At 39.2% G+C, this 18,980-nt stretch overlaps 1 protein-coding gene across 4 annotated transcripts in view; it reads left to right on the top strand.

Moving 5' to 3' along the window:
* Positions 1 to 18,980, top strand: part of APP (amyloid beta precursor protein) — a 325,530-nt gene that overhangs the window by 164,433 nt on the left and 142,117 nt on the right. The window lies entirely within an intron of this gene.

Raw genomic sequence — 18,980 nt, 5'->3', positions numbered from 1 at the left:
CTATTTAAATGGCCACACAATGACAAGACATATTTTTCTTTACTAGACACTGCCTGCATTACAGTTGCAACTATGTTAGGGGAACAGGAGTACTTGTGGCACCTTAGAGACTAACAAATTTATTAGAGCATAAGCTTTCGTGGGCTACAACCCACTTCTTCGGATGCATATAGAGTGAAACATATATTGAGGAGATATATATACACACACACAGAGAGCATGAACAGATGGGAGTTGCCTTACCAACTCTAAGAGGCCAATTAAGTAAGAGAAAAAAACTTTTGAAGTGATAATCAAGATAGCTCAGTACAGACAGTTTGATAAGAAACAAGTGTGAGAATACTTACAAGGGGAGATAGATTCAATGTTTGTAATGGCTCAGCCATTCCCAGTCCTTATTTAATCCTGAGTTGATTGTGTCTAGTTTGCATATCAATTCCAGCTCAGCAGTCTCTCCTTGGAGTCTGTTTTTGAAGTTTTTCTGTTTTAAGATAGCCACCCGCAGATCTGTCATAGAATGACCAGACAGGTTAAAGTGTTCTCCCACTGGTTTTTGAGTATTATGATTCCTGATGTCAGATTTGTGTCCATTAATTCTTTTGCGTAGAGACTGTCCGATCTGGCCAATGTACATGGCAGAGGGGCATTGCTGGCACATGATGGCATATATCACATTGGTAGATGTGCAGGTGAACGAGTCTCTGATGTTAGGGGAGTCACTTTGCAAGACAATTGCGCAGCGACCATGTTACAATATGGACTGGTTTTGCCTGTGTACGTGGGGAAAGAACATGGCTATACCTTCGTTCCTTTAACAATTTAGCATCATCTAAACATACGAAAGGGGTGCTGGATTAAGCTTGGGGTATGATCATACTGTAACTGGGTATCCCAGGTTGATATGGCCTTTTCCATGGTAGCCTACTAACTGCATTAGGGTTATACAGGTGTAAGTGAGAGCTGAGTACAGTTCTATTCAAATCTTAAATATCTCTGGGGAATTAATTTTAAAATACAATGAAAGTTACCCTCCTTTACTAAACTAAAATCCAGGGTCATGATTCTGTATTTGACCAAACATCACAGCATGCTAGATTTAAGTCAGGAAGTGCAGAGTTTAGATGTTGGTAGTGTCAATTTTTAGAAAGGGGAAACAAAATCCAAATCTCAGAAATTGGCTGATTAATTCCTTTTCATTTAATTTCATCTTCTGCATTCATTTCACAGCACCTTAGAACCAGGACGAGCCTGGGAGACTGGAGGGAGTTCAGAGAACAACAACAAAAATGATTAGGGGCAGAGTGGATAAATTTATATGGCAAGATTAAAAATGCTAAATGTATATAGTTTGCCTTAGCAATGGCTAAAATGGAAACATTAGCGTACAAGTGTTTCAGGGATGTAAAGGTGAAGGATGGAGATAAATGACTCTAACTAGGAGTAATGGGCTAATATTGGCAATGAAATGACATTAGGACAATGAAAAATTAGACTGAATATCAGGGAAATCTTTAACAAGAAGATGTATTCAATTGTGGAAATGTCTTTTGGGGAAAGAGCAGAAGCCATATCATGGAGAACACTGAACACTAGGTTGAACACAGTACTAAAAAAGCTGTTGCAGGGAACAGGTCTTTAATTGCAAGGGGATGGATTAGATAAACCAAATTAAGGTCTTTTCTCTGATTCCTTGTCACAAAAGAGTAGTATCAAGGCCCCTGCTTTTGGCCCCATCTAGGGAGGGAGACATCTTCAGTCTTGGAATATTTGATTTTTCTTAATGAGTATATCTAACAGCCAAAGTGTAGCAATAGAAACTCACTTTCGAGGAGGTTTATAGGCCAGCTCTCACAGCATCGTTTTGTAATTTTTGTATATTTGGTTTATGCATTGCTGATTGGGTTTCAAGTTGTTGAAAATGTGGGCTAAGAATGAAAAATATTTGCAACCCTCAAATTATTTTCTTCCTATATAAAGATGGAGAAATTTGCAAAAACGAAATATTCTCCTTTAATATGTCTGGTCGAAGATATCTAAAAATATGAAATAAAAATGTTCTCATAATGGTGCACGTTACAGCAATAAACAGCAATTATGAGGGATGTATATAAAGCAATCTGAATTATCCATTTGTTTCAATTGTTCATGTTTGTCACTGGGGAAGCATACAGAATCTACTCATAAAGCAATTCAAATTCTAAATTGAGCAGGTCAAGGATGACTTCAGAAAACTAATATCCTATTAGAGCATCAACTGGAGTTACATTTGAATCCAATCCTGAAATTCCAAGTGAATAGTAAAAGCTTTTTTTCATATAGAAATACCTTCAGCAAATCTGGAAAGGCCACGTTGCTTTTACGAAGTAGTTGAACTTTAATTAAGATGAAGAGCTCAACAATTTGCAATTCTTATAAACGAATTCACTAGTTTCATTTGCTGGTTCTTCAATCCTCAAGCTGCATCCAGTCCCTCCTCTGCCTTGAAGCCAAAAATACACTCATAGAAATGATTAATGAGTCCTTTTGCATCAAAAATTAGAGTATCCTTGACATCAAGTTACAAAAATAGGATTTCCCACTTTGAACATGAGTAAGTTTAAATGCTGTATGCTTGATAGAATAACAAACATGAATCATATAATATATTATGCGACGGTATCTGACTACTAATATGTAACATTAGAAATTGTTATCAAATTTTGGATTGCCAATCTTAGTTTTAAGTCAATCGGGAGGGATGCTGATATTGCTTGCTATACCACTAAACTAATGTTTTTATACCACTAAAGCAGTTTTCTTTGTTTGGAATGTTTACTTAGCTCCATGTAGTTTCACCATAAGTCAGTAACCTTACATTTACAGTGTTCCTTTCATCATGACGCCTTCCAAAAAGTTTAATATCTCTTCCTGTATGTGTATATTATGTGATACTGTGTAAAAAGTACAGAAGCTGCTGGTAACTCCTGCATTAATGGAGCTTCTGTTTCTATCCCCCTTTTTTTCCAATAGCTTTTAATTTGATAAATCAAAATTGTGAGGGAGGTGGTAAAGCTTTAGCAAAATCAGTTGGGTGATGTGAGTGTGAACACTTATTTTCCCCATAACGGGTGGTGAGAAAACAACTGAAGTTAGAACCTTCAGATGTGGCTTTTGTAGCTTTTACGGCATTCAGATTAAGAGGAAAGACGAGTTCAGTTTTGGAGATAGCAACTTTTAGACAGCAGTGGGTCAACCAAGAAGAGTAAGGAGACAGATAATGAGAAGTAAATTTACAAGTAATCCACATAAAAGTGGAGGTGGAAACCTTAGTGGAAGTGCGGGTGGAGAAGAGGAAAGGAGCAATGACAGAACGTCGAGGAATGTCTACAGGCAGAGAAAGGAGGATAAGGATTCCAATAAAAGGATTTTAATTATTTTATTATTATACATTTAATTTAAAATACACAGCTAATCTGTATTTGTTTTATTGTAAAGTCCCTAGGGTATTTTGGTATCTCTGCCCTGTAGATTTTGCAATCTAAATAGGTACGACAGAAAGTGTAAAGAGAAACAAATGCACAGAGAAACTTGCCCAATATCACACCACAGGTTAGTGACACAGCTGGGAATTGAACCAAGGTTTCCTGAATCCCAGTCCAGTACCCTGTCCACTAGAACCTGACTTTTGGGGGAATAATTTATTCGAAATCATGCAGCTGTAACAGAAGTCTGTTTTTTTTTCTTTTATTACTTTAACTTTTTGACTTTTACTTTCATTTTTCTCAATTGTACATTTAGTAAATTAGCTTTGTGTCTCCTTTGTGCAATGATCTTGTCAAGAGCTGGAGTTTATAGCATACTTGGACTACATTTTTTCTTAACCTTTCAAGAAAAAATAGAATGCATGTAATTTAGTGACCCATACCAATGTCGATAAATTTGTATTCCTATTTGTAGTAGATTATCTGGGTCTCTTAAACTGACTGTCATACACACAATGCAGCATTAGTTTCTAGTGACAGCTTTTAACATCTTCATTGCTCTGTAAGGAATTGGCCTTTGGAACAGAATTTCAGAGATATAATAGAGAAAGAAGTGCAGTCCTTGAGCCTGCAGTAATTATCAGTGAAATTGCTTTATCATGCACTTAGCTGTCATTTACTGTGAAACATTTCTATTCATACAAAGATAAGTAAAGTTAGAAGATTTTATTTTAAAAAGACTTCATTATTTTATGCTATGACTTTAGCATCATTCTAATTTAAGAATTCTTTAACACGTCTGTTGCAGTTATATTATTTTGATATTTTTGTGCAGTGCTTTTGCAAAAGTGCAAAAAAGCTGATTAGAATTAATGCAGAGTGAATTTTATATTTAAATAATACAGAGTAACTGAATATTTAAATAATTATAATGTGCATTTTTCTGTTTTCTTTTTATTAAAAGCTGATCAGTCTTGTCTTGTGTTTTTAGCCCTATTGTGGAAATAGGAGCTATTAGCAGGTTTTACCACATCTGACTCTTCTTTAATTTTCATGCAGTAGCTAGCTGTGTCCATAATGTTACCAAATAATCCTCCTTAGAACCTAGTCCAGACCCACTCTCAGGACATATACATGTCTTTTGTGAGTGACTGAACTCCTAGATTCCACATGTTTCTAAGCCCCTAAGTCTAGATAGTGACTGGTCACTGTCCCTAGCTCTGGATCTCAAAGGCACACTCCCAGAGGCTTACCCTTTGTATGAGACCCTTCAGGGACATTGAAACCCTGCAATCCAGCTGCCCTAGACTCCAAAACCAGTCCCTCAGCCCTTTTCGGGCCCCTCCAGTTGCTTAGACATGTTCCCCTCAGAGTCCACCTGCTGTGGGAGCTCTGGTTTCTAATTAAACCCTTGAGGAACAATGTGGCAGAAAAGCAAGGTCTTAGCAAAGGAATTTTTTTTTTTAACTATAAGCTCTTTACTCTTGTAAGCACTTCGAGAGTTAGGGCTGGTCCACACTAAGCCCCCAGTTCAAACTAAGATACGCAACTTCAGCTACGTGAATAACGTAGCTGAAGTCGAACTATCTTAGTTCGAACTTAAAGGTACTTACCGCGGGTCCACATGCGGCAGGCAGGCTCCCCCGTCGACTCCGCCTACTCCTCTTGTGGAGCAGGATTACTGGCGTCAACGGCGAGCACTTCTGGGATCGATTTTATCGTGTCTAGACAAGACGCGATAAATCGATCCCAGAAGATCGATTGCTTGCTGCCGAACCAGCGGGTAAGTATAGATGTACCCATACAGATCTGTGAAAAACAACAAAATCTTGAACACAGTCCCCCTTATTCTGATCTCACCCCTTTTCTGAGTCCTAGGTTTGGTCAGTGTCCTTAGACTTGGCAGAGTTTCTCCTCCTTCTCTTTCTCCTGCCTTTTTTTTCTGGTATGTGCCAGACAGTCTGTGTCCCCCTTTTGCTCATGTGCTTCTGCTGAAGGAGTTACAGGCTCCAGTTCCCCTCCCCATCCCCAGGCTTCTGTGTAGAGAGTAATTCAAACTCAGTGGCCCTAACAGTAGACAACCCGTTGCTCCAGAAGGGGAGAGTCACTCAGCATTGATTCAGATAGTCTTTCCTCTAGGTGTCAAGGCCCTGTTACAAAAAAAAGGTTCTAATCCACAAACAAGGTTGCAACGCAGCATGGTCATGTTCCAAAATGAAAGTCACAATAGAAAGTGGAGCCCCTGAAAAAGAATGGGGTTCACAAAACAAAATGGAGCTCACAATTTGAAACAGATGAATCCCCACTTTGTCACGTTCCTAGCTGCTCTAACTGTTCGCAGTATGCTTTATACCCCTCACATTGCTTTCATTCTTCTTCTGTTGAATTGCTGCTGCGCCTGCTGTGCTGCATTGTGTTGTCCATTAACAGTGTTTGGATGTACTTTGTATGTTCCACTGCAGGTGGGTTTTATCTGGAATGGTCATCAGTGGTGGTTGAAGGTTCCTCATCAGTTGTACCTGATATTACATATTTTTTTGGTATATTCTACTTGGACAGCAGGTCCCGCAGTGTGCCTTGTTCAGGTGTCTATTATGTGCTGCTTACATAATAGGCTTTTCTTGTTTTACCCACTCCACTGATTACTTGTGGTTGAAGAAGAAAGAATGATTCTTATGTACGTTTATGCTGCAAAAGTATTTGAAGCCTACTTAACATGTAAGTTGGCAGTAAGGCAGTGCACATGCAAATGACAGCTAGATTTTTAGTGCTGATTCTGGATGGAGGAGAGGGCGGGGCCACTGCACAAGATCCCCAGAGCTGCTGCTGTTGCTGCTGTGTCTTCCCTGCTGCCGCCTCTCTCCTTGCCTGGCTCCTGTGTGAGAGAATGTGCCAGGGCACAGGTGAGTAGGGTAGCTCAGCCAGCTTCCCAAGGAAATACGGGAGGCACCATGGCACATTATGACACGCCCCATGCTGCAAGCGGGCATGGCGGTGGCAAGGTTACTTCACTAGCTCACAGGGATGCTTTGCTCCTGCCCTGTGAACTGCTGCTGGGGTGCGGGAGTCCTGAAGGGAGGTGCCTGGCAGTGCCTAGGGCAGGTAAGAGAGTGCGGAGGGGGCTCCCTAAGTACACTCTTGCAAGCCAAACCCAACAGGACCCGACTACAAGGGTCATGTTGGGTATGAAAACAAGTCAGTGCTCTCAAGCTCAGATCGGGTTTGGATTGGCTGTGGTCTAGTCAGTTCCGGTTGGGATATAAAATTAGGTCTAACCAGATCTCTACTAAGCTGCACAGAGTGCCTTGTCAAAATCCCCATTCAGTGTGTATTTTGGATCCATCACTGCTTCAGAATTTGTAAGTACTTTAGCATTGCTGGCCTGTACAGCTGACGAAAAGGTTGCAACTTTTACTCTCAAATGTGGCACTGGTAACAGTCATCCACAACTTCGCTCTCTCCACCTAAACTACCATAATGAACTTTACCCTTGAAGACTGCCTCAGAAGCAAACAGTGGAGCACCTGTCCTCCTTCTGCACAACTGCGTTGCCCTGTGGTGACTCTGTCCACTTCCAGGTGCAACTCAAGAATGGTGCAGTTCAGAATGGTGGGCTGCATTCTGTTATAGGGGCTCCACTTTGTTTTGTAACTTTCATTTCAGAGTGTGAGCGTGCTCTGTTGCAGCTTTTTTTGTGGATTACAGAGTCCTTTTTGTATCCGGCGTTAGACTGAAAAGCCAGGACAGAGTTGAATGACTCTCCCCTTCTGCAACAATGGGATTTCTATTGGTAGGGCTTTGAATTACGCTTTCCACAGAAGCTTTTGTGAATCTTATACGCCTCGACTGTCCTGGGATCCAGAGCTTAGCTACCTCTCACCTTGTATCCCCAGATGGCAGCTAAGATATGGATGCTCTTGCTAGGACTGACCTCTTCTAGCATCAGCAATAGAGTTTTTAACTGAGGGCCTTCTTTAGAATTTTATCTATCTAGATATGAGAGACACAGGATGGGTGAGATTATATCTTTTATTGGACCTACTCAGGGGTAGTCAATAGGCAGACCCCATGGGCTAAATCTGGACCGCCAGATGCTTTTGAATGGACCACAAAATCTTTTTATTTACTTATTATTGTCATTATTGTTGGGGGGTGGGCAGCTATTATTTCCTCTGGAGTCTGGATCTTGACTATACCTTGACCAAGAAATTTGGACCTGACCAAAAATAATTGACTACCCCTGGCTCTGTTGGTGAAAGATAACAGTGAAGATGTTACCTCACCCACCTTGTCTCTCTCATATCCTGGGACCATTTTTTAAAAGTACATTTTTGTTGCATTAGGCATTTTTATTTAAATTGCACATATAATTTGAAACAGTGAGAGAAACAGCACTCTGTGGCAGTATGGTGAAAGCCACTGGGCGGCACCAAAATGAGTCTTAAAAGATAACACTCAAAGCTGTAATGGACAATGAAATTTGAACCCCAGAAAACTGTTCCATATTAAAATGAATTTTGAGGGGTAATAAACATATTTTCTTTCTTCTGTCTGGTTAGTTTTATATATAATATATACAGGTAGGTTTCAGAGTAGCAGCCGTGTTAGTCTGTATCCGCAAAAAGAAGAACAGGAGTACTTGTGGCACCTTAGAGACTCTCTAAAGTGCCACAAGTACTCCTGTTCTTCTATATACAGGTAAACCACAATTATCTAATTAGCTTGTAGGACATCCAAAACTTGGTAAATCTGCATTTTGGAAAAGTTACATTCCAAGGGGGAGGAGAATGGTTGGTTGGTTTTTCTTTTCTTTTGTTTTGTTCTTGGTTAATATTTGTTTTTTTGGGTGGGGGAAGGGAAATAAGTGTTTGAATTTCAGATAACAGGGTTTCAGGCAATCCCAAGTCCATAGCTTTTTGAAGTTTTGTGACAAATCATAGTTATGAGAATTATACTAGAAATTAAGATGAAACATCATACTCATGTATGCTATTGAAAGTGTGCGCAGTCTTTTTTAACATCCATGTTCTTTAGATGCACAATTTCCTAAGGAAGTTCTGTACTCTCTACATTTTATAATTCCTATCTGTATAAACATTTTTTAAGATTAAAACACTGGACTTTTCCTTTAACTTTTTTTTTTAAACTATGGTACCTGTGGCTGTTAAATCTTTTCTGTTAATTATGAACATAATAAAGTTCCTGCATGTGTTTTGCATCTCTTGGAATAATGTGTTACACATTTTAGGTTAAAAACTTACTTTGATTAAAATTTTAAATAGTAGAATTTGTTAATTTCTTGTATTTGCTTCCTTGCTGACATGTTGCAATATTGAGATTTGAAGACATTTTTAGTGCATAATGGTTTTAATAAATAATCTTTCTTTTCATGGAAGCTATTGAAATAAACAAAGCACAGAACGCTTAGGGACATGTGAGCATTAGAGAGTCCAGAAAGACAAATATAATGTTGAATCTCTGCAAATGGATGAGTAGAGTAAGAATAGAACTGATGAAGCAGCTTATTGCTTTGAGAGGTAATTGCTATAGTACTGCAGAGGCAATTCCAAGCACCATTTGAGTATAAATGTTAACTCTAGTGATGGACGAGCTCTTGTGCAGAAACAATGAATCTAATCTGGGAAACAATGAATAGGAAATAGCTGAGCTTTCTTGCTTCCTTGAAGGCTCAGTTTGTCAGCCAGGAGATCTCCGATTTGACTTCAGTGAACTTTCAGCATCTTTCGGGAGGTTAATACCACACTTCTGCATTTAACTGACCAAAGTTAACTTGGATGGAAGGATTATGACCTTATGACTTACGGAAACAGAGCTATCTATTGCAAAGCATGATGTAGGCCTTAAATCATATCTGTCTCAGGATGAAAGCTTTCTGATAAGGTTAGAAACAATCATTACAAAGTTGTAACTATGTAAACTATTGGAATTTTGTAACTATATGTACTACTTAAAGTATCTGAAAAAGAAATCTGGACATGAAAAATTCACAGTTGAATTTCCACAAACAGCTTCTGACTTTGTATCCCTGCCCCCATCCCATCCACCTGCCTTATTGTGTGGTATCAGATTTAAATATGGATATTATTGAGACTTTTTTGCTGTGGGTAGAAAGCTGAAGCAGACGAGAATCTTCATTCTGCTTGATAGCCATCTTCAGTGTGTGACAAGGGAGATGATAGGTTGGAGTTATGTATCTTTGGCCTTGTTGATTTTTTCCAATATGAAGTAGAGCCAAAAATTATGTCTGTCCATGAGATATTTCAATGGTTTTGATTTATTTATATCTTTACTAGATTCATGGTCTGATCCTTAAGGTTTGTGGTCCCTAATGGAAATGGGGAAGTGGTATGGTGGTAGGTGACTGGTGATGTGAAATAAAATAATTTAATTCCCAGTTTTTCAAATTTCTTTCATAACAATACTATTATAATGTTTTATTTTAAAGGTTATCTGTTTATAACATTAACTCGTCTCAATGGAGCCTTGTCTGGAGATTTTCTGAATTTCTTTAGAAAGTATTTTAAATTTTGATATGTGAAAACTAGTTGATCTGTTTCTTTCAGTTAAAGGATATAAATTGTTATAATTTTAGAGATGGTCTAATGATGGTACATGATGGTGTGTGAAATACAGTACAAAGTACTAGATCAATCATATGTTCTGCCAAAAGAATCTATAATCTCTTTCAACCCAAGTGGTTTAGCTAACATAGTTTACAAAGCCCACATGAACTCCGCTGGATCCTGATAAAGCAGTCCAGAATTCTAAAATCTGCACTGAATAATCCCTATGGTCTTTTTGATGGTAAGTGAGTGAAGCTTTTCTTAAAATTTACCACCACTGCACCATCACCAGGGACCAGCAAGGGAGAGCTCTGGTGTAGACTAAGCACTTGTGGCTACCTACATTCTTACCCCTGTGCCTTTTCAATTTCCCTTGAGCAGGGTTAGATCACATGGTAGTAGAAATACCAGTGAATAGCGCTCCCACTATTGGCTTGCCCTTAGCAGAGCTGCATTGGTGCTGATGAAATTGTGGGAAACTTAAGTAAAAGCTCTGTGTAGATGCAGACCGAAACGTTCCCATTATATATGTTAATTGAAGAGAGTGGTTCTGTTGATGTGGTATGGAGTCAGAACTAATGACCTTAGATTAGCACCCTGTTGTACAGCACTGAAAGAAGCCCACAAAAAAATTAATTTTCACTTTTTATGGGAGTAGAAAACAAATTAAAAAGCTCTCCTGGAAAAAAGGTAATTACACTAGCAATTCTGTTCTTTATTCACTCTAGTGCATTATGAGAAATGCATACTTATGACAGAATAATACTGAAGTACAGATAATGCAGAAGGTGATAACATAATTCATGAGACAGGTGGGGGATTCATAATTCAGTTGACCGTAACACGTTGCAATGTCAAGACATAGTTTGCTTTCCCCATTGACTTAAGTGGGATTTGAATCAGTCCATCACTTTAAAATACAAACTCTAAAAAATTTCAGTCCTGCTTGGAAATATGACACTTAATCCTTTGAGGACTCAGACAAGTATCAGAGTAAAAGAACTGCTTTCAGATACAAGCAATACAAAAAGACATTTGCAAATTAATTTTGGTAAAAAGTTACTCCTAGCAAGTAGAAAAGACCGAGTTACTCAACTGAAAATGTTGTATCCATAGTCAATAAAATATCAAATTGGGGCTACTAATGCATCTTGAGCGTTGTGGCGAAACCACTTATCTTCCTACTTGTGGTTCATCGTTATGCCACCATTTATAACTTTATAATTGCACCCATTATTTGTTCTGTTATAGGCAGCACAACTAGCAATTCCTGTAGTTAAGGTTGCGCAACATTGCTGATTATAAAACTCTTTTCGGTTGCTTATAACTTAATCGAAGCTCTACTCATTTAGGCTGAAATTTTCCATACAGTACTTGGTGTCTGCCACTGGCTGAACTTTTTTGGAAAACTTCAGCAAAAGAACAGTTAAATGATTTTGCAGAACAGGGTTAGAGGAAAATGTGTTTTCCCCATGCTAAAAATTCTTGCAACCATTTGGTTGAAAAGCTCTAGTGCTTCTGTGCTTGGGACATGGAATATGGCCGGTAGGCTGCCCTGGGGCGAGGGATGTGCCTTTGACACGAAAAACTGCCCAAATTTGGCCAACTTACAACACTTTGGAAAATCTCAGTTCATGCTTGCTCAGTAGAGACTTGTTAGAATTTGGCAGCTAACTTCTCAGAAGAATCTGTCCACAATGAGCATCCTCCAGCCCTGAGGTGAGGCAGCTGAGCAGGACTTTTCATGCAATTGCTGCTGCAGGCCCTGTGACACCAGGCACCAGAGCACGGAATAAAGAGATGTTCTTTTCTGTGCTCTCAATGGACCCCTTGCTTGCACCCAGGCAGCCGAGAGAAGGGGGAGGAGGAAGTAGCCTGACCGAAATGCAGAGGGAGAGGGCTTGTAGAGTAGGCTGGGACAAGAGGCCATTGGAATAGGACAAGGATGAGGAGTTAAGAGTTCTAAAATGAGCTAAAACTCTTCCTAGGAGTCATGAGTTAGCAATTGGGATGGGGAGCCAAGGGGGAGCTGATGGAAAACTGGAACCAGAGGGAGACTGGAACTCGGACAAAGGCTGAATGATCCCAGAAGCAGAGGGAATCAGGCTTGTGGGGGAGTGGGAGTTGGGCGTAAAGGTTTGAAAGGTTTGAACACTTAGGACCTGGAACAGAATCAAGGTTCTTGAGTATCAACATTCCTCTGCTGCTAAGAAATAGCCGTGAAACCCACTGGCAGAATATGTGCCCCATCTCCCTCTGGTGGCTGGCTGTACTAGCGCTTTCAGTTGTTGTGTTAACTCCAGTGACAGAGGCCTGTGCTGTGGACTAAACTTTCAGATCCTTCTGATGAACCATGTTGATGCTGTTTCCACGTGATGGACTTACTATTTTTTTAGTTTGTTTCTTTAAAAACTTAGGAAATTACATGCATGCAAAATATTACATTCAAAGAATGTTGAAGTTGGAAAGGAAACACCCAGAGGCTAGAAAATGTCAGACCATTGCCTATGTGTATGCATTATGATATATTCCTTAGCTGCATGATGAAATGATATTTTTCCACAAGTTCCCTGCCTCATTTGCTTCAAAATTTGGAAGGTGATTAGTGAATAAGGTGGGGTGGGAGTGTCATTGCAAGAAGAGTGAAGGGGTGTTCTCAAGGTTTACGCAACTGAATGTGACCCAGGAGGATTGGATTCTATCCCTGTCTCTGGCACAGAGATCCTGTGTGATGCTGGGCAAGTCACTTAAACCAAAGTTTTTGCAGGTGGCCACTAATCAAGTAGTCGTCATTTTCTGCGTGCACAATTTGAGACACCTGGTGTTTGATTTGAAGAGCTGAGCACTCTCAACTGCAACTAAAGTCATTGGGAGCTGTGATCTGAACAAATAAAGTACTATAAAATGCTACTTTCTCTGAAAACTCATCATAAGCTTCTAAAACTGAACACCCAAAATTAGTGGACACTCTTGATATTGTGTCTCTGCCTTCATTCCCCATCTGTAAAATGGAAATAATACCACTATACCCTTATGAGGGAAGGTAAAGATAAATTCACTGAGATACTACAGTGATGAGTGCCATAGAAAAGCCCATAAGGAAACTAGTAATTCTCGATTCAGTGCAGGATTTGGATGGTGTGCAGTAAATAAGACATGGAACCACACGAACAATGAGAATAAAATGAAATATTGAATAGCTGCTCATTCAGTTAGCATTGTTCATCCTGTGTATTGAATGAGAGAGGGGCACGTGTAAAGAATAGTATGCGATCATGTAAATTCAAGACTATCATGATTACTACTTGGGGGTGGGGCAAATTAAAATTGCACAGGCACCTTAATTCTGGCATTTCCAAACTTGTGAATGCTTGACTCTGCAACCTTTAGGGCTTGTCTAGACGAACAGTTAGTACATGGCAAGGTGGGGTATCAATGTACGTTGCACTAGCTTGACATGCATTAACTGTTCATGTGAACCAAGCCCACTAAAAGTTCCCTAGTGTACTTTGATCTACTTCCTTTACAAAAGCAGCAGAGTCCTGTGGCACCTTATAGACTAACAGACTTATAGGAGCATGAGCTTTCGTGGGTGAAACTTTACAAAGCAGACTAGATCAAAGTGCAGTAGGGAACTTTTAGTTCATGGTGGCAGGTTCCACATGGACAGATATTGTGCAGCAAGCTACTGCAACATAGATTTACACCCCAGACTGATGGACACTAATTGTTGTCTGGACGAGCCTTTAAAGTTCTTTTAATGTAGCTTTTTGGATGTAATATTTATTAAATGTTTTCCAGAACATCTGTGAAGCTGATGGGGTGGGGTGTGTGTGTGTGTGTGTGTGTGTGTGTGTGTGTGTGTGTGTGTGTGTGTGTGTGTGTGTGTGCAAGAATATTTCATCTGATCTTTGTTTTGAGTTTTTGCTGCATAAAGTTGGGGATGACTGGGCGGATTGATTTAAATCATTGCTTTTTATCATGTTTTGCATTCATACTTTTTTTGTTATTTCCCCTAAAGAAAGTTGATTCTTATTGGTTCAGAACCATTAAAACATGTTGATTTGCAATCAGATATACTCTTTACACTAAATTTGGTGCTGCTTCTTGCAAAACCTTTTGATTTTTTTTCTAGTGTTTAAATATACATTTTGTTAAACTTGGTATCTGACAGAATTGTGATTAAAATGTAACCCGCTTGTGAGTTTAAAACAGTAACCTTAAATTTTAAATATCAATTCTCGATTGAAACTTTTTACCAAGTATTAGTTTGAAAATCTTTGCATCAGAGAAAGAAACGTCTAAAACAGAGTTTGTAATGGAGTGCCACAACTGCTGAGGCATAATTAAAAAGAGCAGGTAATAGTCCTTTTAAATTTGTATTCCCACTTCCTTTGTGTCATGGCTTGTTAGAAGACTAAAAGAAAACTTTCCTCTGCTGATTTTGTCTTTTTTCTGGAAGCACGGTAGTTGGCGTCGCTCAATTTTATTTATATGTTTGTCCAGCATCCATGAAGTCATCAGTACTGCGCACAGGTCATAGAATGAGCAGAATAAGTATAAGTTTGTTTTAGGTCCTAGCAAAGTGGTGGATTTAAAAAAATAACATACTGAATAATCAGTGTATATCTGTGGGCTAAATTCTTCCTTTAAATATGTTCAGAGATGCACATTAGTGGGACTTGTACGTGTGCATGTTTGAGGACAGATATTGGCCCATTAGACCTAAAATGGTTGATATGCTTTTATTTAAAACAGAAATACAAGTGGAATTGCTTACCTCATGAATTTGCCTGAAATACCAGTGGTTCTGTGAGAATAAGAATGGTATTACTGTAATACCTCTTAACCATATCCTGTTTGACAATACAATAAGCAGGGGAGAGATGATTTACATTAAGATCTAGTTTACTTCTCCAGTGCTTCAGAGCAGAAATGTTTCCATGGTGAGGAAATTTTAATATTCCCTGTGTAAGGAGTTTGAGACAGGTCAAGGTTGCTTTTAGGCCCCCTTGTGTCTGTTGTTAATGCAAATTACTATCCCTAATTACTGCAACATTTTTGTTGACATGAGGCTGTGAGCCACTAATATTGATTTTATGAACATTGCCGGTATTTTCAAAGCCATATTCACATCTAGCAATTTATCCCTGTTGCTTGCTGCTGACCTGTAAAATTCAGATAGTGGTAAGGCTTCACAAATATGTGAACTTTGCCAGTGTATCGAGTAATGTCTTGAACTGACTCTGAAAACTCCTGTCACCACCACCATTACGCTGAGTCAAAATGTCAACAATATCTTGTAAACTAGACACTGCAGTCTGTGGTGCTGGCTGAGATAGTGTCAAGGGAATACGCAGAAACAGTTGTTGAAGGATCAGCGTTCCAAAACCAACAAGACTGAGTCACGTTTGCTTAGCAAAGGAGTAAAATGCAATAGCAACATGAAGTATGCACACCTGCACAATAGGTTAAATAAAACATAAAGAAACTCTTGAGCTGATAGGTACAAATATTTTCTTTCTTAACTGCCTTCTATAACAATTCTTTCTTTCAAAACTCTTGATGTAACTTGGAACCAAGGTGATGGGTATATTAGAATAGCTGGAAACAGCATCACTCTGATGCGAAATTTGGGTGCAATGTCAGCGGGAATAAAAGTATTTACCATGACCGAGAGAAAGAAGTTGGCAATTCAAGTTGTGCACTAAATAAAGGGATCTGTACCATTGTAAAATTTGCAGTTGTATTCCATACAATTGGAATTTAACTTCATTCCATTTGTGCGCTAGTATGTAAGCCCTCGACCCGCTCCTCATTCAGGCCTCTCATGAATACCCATGTTCACTGTGATGCACTCAGAAACAGATACATACACATATACACACGCACACTTTTTAAACTATGTTGTGCTGTTCACACCTTTGTCTGAGTAACTATGTAATTTTTGCTGTAGTCCATCTCATCCTCCCCCTGACCCCATCCTGTTGTTGTTGAGAGAGTTCGTTGTCAGAAATTAAACTCCAATATGGTTTCTGCAGCTTGTTCTGTGGGTGGACCCCTGTGCCCCCACGTAGCCCATTGAAGTCAGTGGGGCTCTGCATGGACGCAGGAATCTGCCGCACATGCAACAAGTTGCAGGATTGGGTACTAATGTTGGTAATTCTTCAGCACAGAGATTGTGGGTCTTTACTGGCGCTGTGAAGTGCCCATCACACTAGGGTGCTGTGAAATTATCACCAATAATAAGTGCCAGTAAAACTAGTCCAACAAAACCAAGCATGACTTTTGATTTAAAAAAAAAAAAAAAATTGGTTAGCTGGGGTGTTTCACTGCATCTCTTCTGTCCTGAACAACAATTAAAGCATTTGAGCTGTCTTGGGAGTGAGAACGTTACGGCCACGTACAGTATAGAATACATCATTTGTCACAGAAGCACCATAATACTAGCACTCAGTATTGGCCTTACCACGCATGGGCCGCAGTCTCATCTCGAATGACAGCACCAAAATTTGGTTCAAAGTCTACATCTGTGAATATAAATACTTACAATAATACCAAAACTTGAGACTTTAACCCCTTTTGGCACAGCATCTGAACAAACTCTGCCTCTATAGCGTAGCTGAGTGGTTCTCAACTGGGGGACCTGGTTTCTCCCAGCTGGGGGTGGGGCAGCTCCAGGTTTAAAAAAAGGGAGCGAAGATGGGACATGATTCAAAAAAGGTTGAGAACCCCTGGTGTAAGTTATATGAATCCAGGGTTGTGGTAAAAGACTATGATGCTATTATTTCTTGGTAGGTCTGTGTCATTTCTTGAGGGTGTGGGGAAGAGATGCTCCCTGAGTACTGTGGTAGTAATATATTGAGTGCTGCTATCACAGTTGAATCTGAGGAGTATATGAGACAATATGTTAGTGTTGTTTTCTAGTATAACAGTGCTGTTACTATAATTTTAGTTGTTTTCTGTAGTACATGCTTGATGTGTCACAACACATATTTAAGTTGTATATTTGTGCTGCGCTGCTTATAGGATTGTGTTGTATACATTTAGGACAGTATGATGAAACCATCAGGCTTAGCCAAAGTCTGACTACTCTGTTATTTTTAGTTCCTTTTTAGACGTATTCTCTGTAAACAAAATTAAAATGCAAGTTCAGGTTCTTCAACTCCAATTCCTCATTTTCTTTAATAAGAGGAAAGTATGTCTGATGGTAAAACTGACTTGTGTATCATCTAAAGAGTCATCTTTGAATGCAGATTTTCAAAATCCTCAATAGTGATTGAAAAAGTAATGACTACTTTTATGGTGAGACTGGAACCCTACTTTAGAAGTCTGTGGGATGGCTGTGTGCGTCCGATGAGAGGCCAGCTGTTTCTAGGAACTGTGGGGAACAAAAATAAACCTTTAGATTTTAAATTCATTTTGAGAAAACCAAATACTTTATCAATATGCCAGTACTTTTGGTTCCTTCTGAATGATTCACATCAAAATCTCTGGAAGACAGTGTGTGTTTTAATCTGTCTTCACAGTACTCCCCATGCAGTGATGTGTATAAAACCAGTTCTGTGACATATTGCCCTTGGGGGAGAGTCCTGTAGAATATAGTATACGCTTTTAGCAAGAACATAATTTTCTAGAAAGCTTAAAAAAAAAGTGCAAAGGATATTGTTAATTTCTGTAGGTTTTTAAAGTAATTGCAGGAGCCTAAGTGCCCCAGTCGTCATAGTCTTTCTTTATTTCCCACCACAGTGCCTCCTGTGGGGTTCCAAAGTGTTTAGGCAAGTGACTGGTCCTGATATTGTCTTACACGTTAGAATTCACTATTGTCTACCCAAGGCCATCGGTGGTGTAGTCAGGTGCTTGCAACCAGCATAAAACATAGTATGTACAGGATATGTCACTCATATGAGGGGTATATAAGCACAATTTTCATGTAAGGAAGAGGAGTATTGTTTTCCAGAAATTGAATTCCAGGTAAATAGCTCACTATGTCTCTAGCTAGACCTTGTTTGTTTGCTGATCATTTCTTAGTCACACTGAATTCAATATTTGTGCTCCCAACTACAAGTAACTTCTATGTGGATTTGTGTTCGTTCTCATGAATTGTCTACAAACTATCAAAAATGTGCTACTTCCATTGATGACCTTAAAGCAGATGCAGAACATATTTTTACCACTCTAAATATTTTTAGATGACCCTGGCCTAGCAATAATTTTTCTACGGGTTCACATATCAGATTTGTTTAGAATTCTACACCAAAAAACATGATTGCGGTTAGGGACTGCAAATATAACAACAAAATGTTGTGCATTCACATGGCAAAATGAATTGCTTTTATATAGCTAAACACAGCTGGATCTTTGATGCGTACAAGTAAATCGTTTTTGTAGTGGTTTTCCCTGCGCCTTCTTAAATTGGCTTTCCTTTGTTTGTTCCATTACTGTTTGTTTATTCAGAGCCCTACAGTCAGAAACCATAGAAGCCTTACTTTCAGCATTCTTAGGGAAAATGTCCAAGACTAGGGGTCTCTCAACCTGGAAGTCACAACCAGGTGACAGAGGGTCATGACCACGCTGCTCTTCCCATATTGCTAAAAGGATGGGTTGTCCTGGAGTGGGAAGAAGGTCACAGTATGTAATAGGTGAGACCCATTGCCCAAGACACACTACAGGGTTGCAAAACCTTACCTTGCCTTGTACTTAAGCAAGAGTGTCTAGTGTGGTTGTGATTCAGACACTCTTGTTTGTCCCACCTGAGTACCAAAGTGAATTAAGCTAAACTGAATAAAGGCCAATTTAATTCTGAATAACATCATCCACACTAGGATTTAATGTTGTTTAACCCATTTCAAATTCAACCTTTTTGTTAATTTGGATTAATTTTCTAGGATGCTCCTGTGTAGACAAGCCCTTAGTTCCAATGGCTAATGATTTT

This window comes from Trachemys scripta, chromosome 1, assembly GCF_013100865.1.
Source record: "Trachemys scripta elegans isolate TJP31775 chromosome 1, CAS_Tse_1.0, whole genome shotgun sequence".
Taxonomy (NCBI): domain Eukaryota; kingdom Metazoa; phylum Chordata; order Testudines; family Emydidae; genus Trachemys; species Trachemys scripta.
Note: the sequence above shows the minus strand (reverse complement) of the source record. Positions and strands in the feature narration are given on the sequence as shown.